Source organism: Brachypodium distachyon, chromosome 1, assembly GCF_000005505.3.
Source record: "Brachypodium distachyon strain Bd21 chromosome 1, Brachypodium_distachyon_v3.0, whole genome shotgun sequence".
Classification (NCBI taxonomy): domain Eukaryota; kingdom Viridiplantae; phylum Streptophyta; class Magnoliopsida; order Poales; family Poaceae; genus Brachypodium; species Brachypodium distachyon.
The window spans coordinates 74835068-74842426 of record NC_016131.3 but is presented as its reverse complement, the minus strand read 5'-3'; the positions used below and the strand labels follow the sequence as shown (position 1 = coordinate 74842426).

At 41.2% G+C, this 7359-nt stretch overlaps 2 long non-coding RNA genes across 4 annotated transcripts; one reads left to right on the top strand and one right to left on the bottom strand.

Moving 5' to 3' along the window:
- Positions 1 to 943: 943 nt before the first annotated feature.
- LOC106865897 lies at positions 944 to 3024 on the bottom strand. Its single transcript, XR_002961975.1, has 2 exons — positions 1649 to 3024; positions 944 to 1556 (listed from the first exon to the last, which is right to left on the bottom strand). It is a non-coding gene; the product is annotated as an uncharacterized LOC106865897 (long non-coding RNA).
- A 310-nt stretch (positions 3025 to 3334) lies between these two features.
- LOC100823106 lies at positions 3335 to 6030 on the top strand. Of its 3 annotated transcripts, none has more exons than XR_730140.3 (5): positions 3335 to 4436; positions 4538 to 4595; positions 4910 to 5284; positions 5382 to 5608; positions 5662 to 6030. It is a non-coding gene; the product is annotated as an uncharacterized LOC100823106 (long non-coding RNA). The 3 variants fall into 3 exon arrangements; XR_001405486.2 differs by having other exon boundaries at positions 3339 to 3716; positions 4259 to 4436; positions 5382 to 6024; XR_730138.3 differs by having other exon boundaries at positions 3338 to 4436; positions 5382 to 6024.
- Positions 6031 to 7359: the final 1329 nt, after the last annotated feature.

Here is a 7359-nt window from a genome sequence, read left to right as displayed (position 1 = left end):
AAATGATAAGAAAATTATATCTTCAGTTTTTGTAAAATCCATGACCCAGTTAGCCGTGTTAAAAGGACCAAGTGTGGCACTGATGCTTGCCACCCTACATAACTTTCAACATTAGAACATATGAAAGTGGAGTTGATATCACTTTCTACCTCAACAGAGCAGTATATCAAATCCATGTTTAATAATTAAAATAAAACCATTTTTACCACAAGTCGTGCAAAACTAAGAAAGATCAGGTGTACCTCCCCAGTTTGCTGAAGATCAAGAACAGTTGCAAGTAAATTCTAATGGGACGTTGCATACAGAGTGAGAAAGCATAACAAAATTCTGGGAATGGGCATGGAGACCATTACTACATGCATACATGAATTGGGTGACCATGAATGAAATCTTATGCAAACATTTGCAGCTCTTCAACAAATCAAAGAAGAATACCTACTGTCAAGAGCAGTCTGGAAAGACAATACACACTGAAACAAGAAACCAAGGTGGCGACAAATCAGAGCTCACCAGAGTTTTCATTTTGTGAGTAAGATTTTTAGTTCCGTCAGGAGATCATTGTGCGAGTACCTCCTTCAAGAAAAAAAAAGCATGTGTTACACCAAAATTAGATCTTTGCACAGAATGCAGCAGAAAGTTGTCACCACATTTGGTGCTCATTGTCTGTACAAATAATTATGCATGTCAGGATTGCGTTGCTTCACAAAAGCATGCCTAGCTACAACACAACAGCTATTGGGCGCCAAAGCACTGCGTCTGACAGGAGCTCGACTGTAGTTAGTAGATAATTTTGATTCATAAACTTAATCACCAAGATAGATTTCATTGACCTGTCTATTCATGATCCTTGCCACTTCACATCTGAATTATAATTCTGAAGGAACAATTTACGAATGCATAAAAATCAACCCAATAATAAGAAACCATATAAAACTTGCATAAATTTTATCATAGAAGCTGACTGACTGATTCATGTCCATTGTCCAGCTAGCCAATGATTGATTAGTGCAAGGGAATAAGCCTTCACCTTACTACTCTTGCCCTGCTCCTATAATGCATTATAACCTTTTATTTTCTTTACCTAGAACTGAATCACCCCCAGTGCTATCTAGAGAAGCTTCCATGTGGTAGCAATATGAAATTACTTGGTGCAGCACCAAAGAGGCTGCTGCACAAGATCTATTGCACGAATCAATCTAACTGCCAGCGACATGATTGAGTGAAGTACACATATTAATGGATCAGTAATTTTGTCTTTTTCTCATGGTAGATATCAAGGAGTACCTGTTCTGCCACCATTGTACTGAGTTGAGTACCGTTTGTCTGAAGAATTTGTAAAGGTCAAGTGCCTGATATCCATTTGTCTGAAGAATTTGACACACAGGAGGCATATCTCTCAAGTGCCTAATATCTCAATGATAACATGTGTATGTCCAGATCCTTTGGATGTGCTAGCATACTTTTTCTCGGAATCACCACGAAAGTTTGTCGTACACTGCAATGAGAGCTTGACACTGTGTGTGTCCCAGAATCACTTGATACTCCATTGATGGAACCTACCGGTCACAGCAATAGCAAATAAGATTACATTGCCAGAATTAAAATTCAAGAATAATCAGAATGGTTGAAACATGTGATACTCAGATACCTTTTATCAAACCATCCTTGGCAGATTTGACGAAAGATTCCCAGAAAACCCCACAAATCTCACAATATACCATAGTTTCATGATCGTCAAATGTGCACATGGAGCACTTCGAAAGAACAGACACTTTATTTGATGACTTCTTCAATGACTCTACAAAAGAGTGGCAACGTAATGTAATAGTATAAGATACCAAGGTGACAAACTGAAGGCAGATAAACTAATAAACAGAATTAACAAATTAATAGTTAAGTGCCCGTGCGTTGCTACAGAACGACAAAAAGATGGCACCACTTAAAAAAAATTGTCTGACACTTCTATAAATGAATGACATACAATGCTATATACATTGTTTAAGAAGAGGGCATATCATTGACATGCATAATTGAAAGTACACCGGTTATTAAAAAAGGAAGAGAGTGTGATCAACCACTCTAAAGACTGTAACCATAAATACTTCTATGTTTTGATATGTCAGGAAAAATCATCTTAAGTGCATCAGTACAATTAAGGAGTAATAGAAAAATCTGTTAAAAAGTATAAATAATAAATACAAATTCGTTGATAGATGGCATGATTGCTCAACAAAAAAAGAGAGCATTTGCCAAACTCGCTGCATTTTTCTTCCGGGAACTACTTTTTGCAAAGCTGACAGGTCGGTCAGCTGACAATAATTTGAGCACGAATCCTATGATTCAGAAAATGGCTGCCCAAATGACGACTCTTACAAATGCTACAACAAAGAACAAAGTGAAAAAAGGGTTCTAAGAAACTCCTCAGCTCTTGCAGGCAGCAATTATAACCCTTTATCTTGTGCAGTAGGACATTTTTCAGTGTAGGCAAACCATGTTCTGCAGCATACTCTTGACTTTGCGGCTTTTCTTCTCTCTGAGATGTTAGCACAATTAGCATCCATATAAGTGAAAAGAAACAGAAAAGGATACTTACAATCCTATCGTACAAGCAAAAGATAAGTAGGTTTAATATGGAAATTTGTTTAAAAAAAATGCAAACTCTGGAGCCTGGATCATCTATGCTAGCCAAAAGATGAACATGTGTAATCTTGAAAAGGGAATATTAAAAATGCTCTCATTAGACTGGAATGCATGCCCCAAAATGTAGCTAATTATATACAGTTATAAACATTTAGTAATAAACTTGGGAGTAGATCTGATATACAAACTGACAGCCAAAGAGGATCCTTGGGGCTCCTCGATTCCAAAAGCCTGCTTTGGTTTGTCAATCTCCAAATCTGCTCAACTGGGATGAACTCAATAATGTGAAATGCCGCGTCGAAGACAGCCAACTCCCTCAATTTTTGGTGGCTCGTGGCTGATCAGGAGGCACTTATGATTCAGCAAGATAGAGTAGACTTCCGAAAGCTTTAACCATCTGCTCCTTGCTTCTTTGAGAAGCACGTTGGTATCAGAACCTGCAACCAGAGAAAGAACTAAATTAGTAGATACAATATTAATTCGTTGATAGATGGCATGATTGCTCAACAAAAAAAAGAGCATTTGCCAAAAAAAAGAGTCTTCATAATAAGGGAAATTTTTGTAACCCCACTGATGTCATAAAAGGGAATTGATCACTGATTTCATTAATGAAACCATAGGGTTATAACAGACGGGCTCCCCCAGCTGGCTAACAGAAAGGGCCAAAAGAAACGCCACAGCCCATCAGCCCACGCACGCGTTTCCCTTCCATCCCGATCCCCTGACAAATCTGCCACAGACGGGCTCCCCCAGCCGTGCCACCGCTCCTGCCCTCCCCCGCCCGATCCCCTCTCCCTCCCCCGCCCGAGGACACCGTGCCCTAGCCCCTCTCCCGTGCCGGATCTCGTGTGGCGGCGGCGGAAAGAGGCCGGGATCCATCCCTGTAGCGAGGCCATCCTCCAGGCGGCCAGGCGACGCGGGGCGAGAGGATGACCGGACGCGGCGGTGCGCGGTGGGAGACCGGCCAGGCCTCCATGTTCCGATGGGCCGCTTGCCTGGCTGCCTCCATCTGTTAGACAGACGAGCGCCCACCTCCATGCTCTGACCCCTCTCCATCGCGTTCCCCTCCGTCCCAGGTGGTATTTGTATTTTGATGTGTGTATTGCGTAGATGAATTGCTTGGTGACATTGAGATTGGCTTGTGCACACCACGTGTTTGATAAATTGTCCGTAAGAACTTTTGTGGAATCTGTGGGTTTATACCCCTTTGTAGTTTAGCACAATATGTTCTACTCTACTCCCAATCGACAGAGCTTCTCAACAATAAATAATTTCCCTCAACTTCTACACTTCCTGTTTGTTGTAGTGCATCTTAGGATTATATATGTGCAGCTAGCTCAATATAGTTTACTTGGGGGACAGGAGATACTAGATGGAATATTCTTATTTCAAACTGTGATATGAACTTACTAGATAACCATGACCATGCTATTACATTTTAAAATGAATGAAAATGTTGGCTTTTGTTATACTTATACTTGCATGAGCATGACTTATGTCTTCTGTATATTTTTTTTCGATAAAGGTTATGCAACTTAGGCATGAAAAGTTACAGCAATGCCGTGTAAACCATGCTTATATTATAATTAGTACCCCTTTTGCCGTTTTGGTATTTTAGCACATCACAGCGACCTACATGTTCCTATGACGTGATCTTGCCGAGTGAATTTTGTATCAACTGCACCCTTCCTGAATAGTAAGAAGAATAAGGGAGGAGGAACTGAATGGAAGAAATGGTAGAAGAATAAAGAAGTAAGCAGGGAGGGAGATCACAGCCTCCAAGTCAACACATCAAGGTAAGCCATCAATCTGACTTTGTAGCACCACTAAATATATGAACTTGTCAGTAGCATCTTGACTGAAAGTAAGGTCTGAACAATTTGGATGATGCACACAGGGGCTAAGTGACTCATCGGTATACTTAACAAGCTTGCAAGCTGAATAGAAATTCAAAGGTATGGCCAGTTTCCCACATATTCATGTATTGTCTGGCTTCGAGAGTATAAATTAACCGCCACCTGATACCTTTTATTTAATGAAGATGCTAATGATATTCTAATGTCTCCTCTACCACTCGATCAATCCAAGAGACAAATATGCACTTCCTTTTGTTTTACAGATTTTTTAAAGTTCCAATCTAAGGACATGTTCAATTAAGCATCGCTTTGTACACAACAACATTAACTTGTTTGATGTCATCTTACTTTAATTCTTGAATTATATGTGTTATCTATCATGTAACTTACACTGAAACGGGCTTTATCTAAAGTGGTTCAGTGCAGTTTGTGTGAGAACAATTTTTAAAGCTCTGTGCCATCCATCCGTCTTCTCTTCTGGCAAGGTTGGTCTGTGGATGAGCATGGGCGCTACGCCGGCTCCACGGACCTGAGGGCGCCGAAGCCGATAGAGGTGGTCAAGGACTGGAACGGGGTCCCCCACGTCGTGCTCTGCTCGCCCAGGAGAGCGACCTCCTCTTCAAAACCACCGAGAACTGGAGTGGCCCGAGGAGTTCATCAGGAAGTTCCGCGACAAGGAGTTCGACTTCCTGCGGATGCGCACCTGCCTCAAGGCCCGCAGGCTCCGCCCCGCTGAGAACCTCGACGGCGCCCAGCTCCTCTTCTCCATCCGCAGCCCCGGGTCAGAGGTACATAATTGAAAGCTTTTCAGATATTGTTGTTTTTCTTTGGCTCATGATGATGGATTAACATTGATTGGTATTTTATTATTTTTTGTGATTGCAGCACTAAAGAATTTCACCGCACATCAAGAAGATTTGGACGAGGCTACGGCTGACGCACGCAAAGGAGAAGATGAAGCTGCAGTGTTTGCGCTTGCAGGATATATGCCATCTGCTGCTAATGAATTACATGCAGAAAGTTTGCAATAATGCTACAGGGAATCAAATTTGCAGAGCAGTTTGGGTTAAGCCGTGTGATTTTTGCAATCAACTGCACCACTCTGTTTCCAGGTTTGGGTTAAGCCGTGTGATTTTTGCAATCAACTGCACCACTATGTTTCCAGGCTTTGCAAACTGACAATTTCGGCATGGCTCATGTAGGGATGCTTTTCCATGTAGCAAGGTATTTTCTTTGCTTAACAAATTTTCGTTTTCGCATTGAGTACTGTCCTCGATCTTGGCGTCCTGATGCAAGTGTGTAAAATAACTTGATTTTCTTTTGCATTGCTTGAACTATTTGGATGCATCAGAACAGTGGGTATATATTTTGATCACAACTTGTATCCTGAAATTTAATTTATGCTTATTGAAACATTATCTAGATCCTGGTGTGGTCCAGTGATGGCTTTCCATCCTTGCAGGTTGAATGTAAAGGTTCTGATAGAGATTCTCTAAAGTTATATAAATAGATAAAATATTATGCTTGTGGCGTTGATGATTCATCTCTATTTTCTATTGTAGCACTATGATGACCTTTCTATTCTCTAACCTCTATGTTGCCAGCGTTGTAATGTTTCTAACCTCTATGTTGTCAACTTGACAATATTGTCATAACATTGCCAAACTGAGCCTAACAGATGTAGCCCTGTTTGGTTGGGCTTAAAACTGCTTTTCGACTTTCGGCTTATAACCCACAAAAGCACATACTTATGTTCTTTTGACTTTGGTTTTTTATTATATCCTCATCTAACAATATCAAGTCAAAAGTCAAAAGCCAAAGCCGAAAACACCTAAATAGGTGCTTTTGTGGCTTATAAGCCAAAATCCAGAAAGCAGTTTTAAGCCCAACCAAACAGGGCTTAATGTAATATATTTGTTAAATTAATGTAAGCTAGGTTAATTACATCTTGATAAGTTCTTGTGCTATTTTGTTCTATTTTAAGGTTGTCCTTTGCAAAATTGATTTATTGGATGGTGATTATTAAGGTTGCACAATTTATTTCACTATTGATGACAAGAAACATATAGAGGCAAGGATACCGACAAAGAGTTTAGAGTGCAACAATTATTTGTTGGATAAGGAATGATTATGTCCATAACACTTGGCTATGCCGTCACCTAACAAGACTACGTCTTCTTGCAATGGTCGTGCTACAGAATGGGTTGGCGAATAAGAAAGATAGGAGGGTGGGAAGATATGCTCTTTAGGAGGTGGAAGCGAAGAAATATGAAATAAAATAACCGTGTCATCAAAATGTCTATAAACATATATTTTTTTATCGTCCCGTAGCCAACACACGGGCACTCCAATAGTATAGTAAGGGCTGCAGATGGATGTACGTGGGGAAAGGATGGAGGCCAAAAAGATTAGGTGCCTGAGATTATAGCTGCCAACGGGCCAGGCTTTTTCAAAAAGCCCGTCGTGCTTGGCCCGTCACGGATCTAAACGGGCCGTGCCTGGGCTCAGCCTCCAGCCCGCGGCACGGCACAGTACTGCCCGTTTAAATCTTTTTCATTTTTTTATAAATATGTTTCATATGCCCCATCTAATTTGGCCCACGGGGGGAGAGGGAAATAAGAACATGTCTGAAAAATTGGAGGCAAGGGTACTCGAACCCATGACCTCCACGGCTCAGGCAAGGGAGCTAACCACCTGAGCTCGAAAACATTTTTGTAAAACATTATCAAGCACCCCTTTTGTATGTTTATTTGATCGGAAAAAAATATAAAAAGCATAGATGGGCTGCTGTTTGACGGTAAGGCCGGCCCGGGCCCGAGCTGGGCTCGTGTGCCGTGCCTGGGCCTGGGGTTCACCGTAGCGG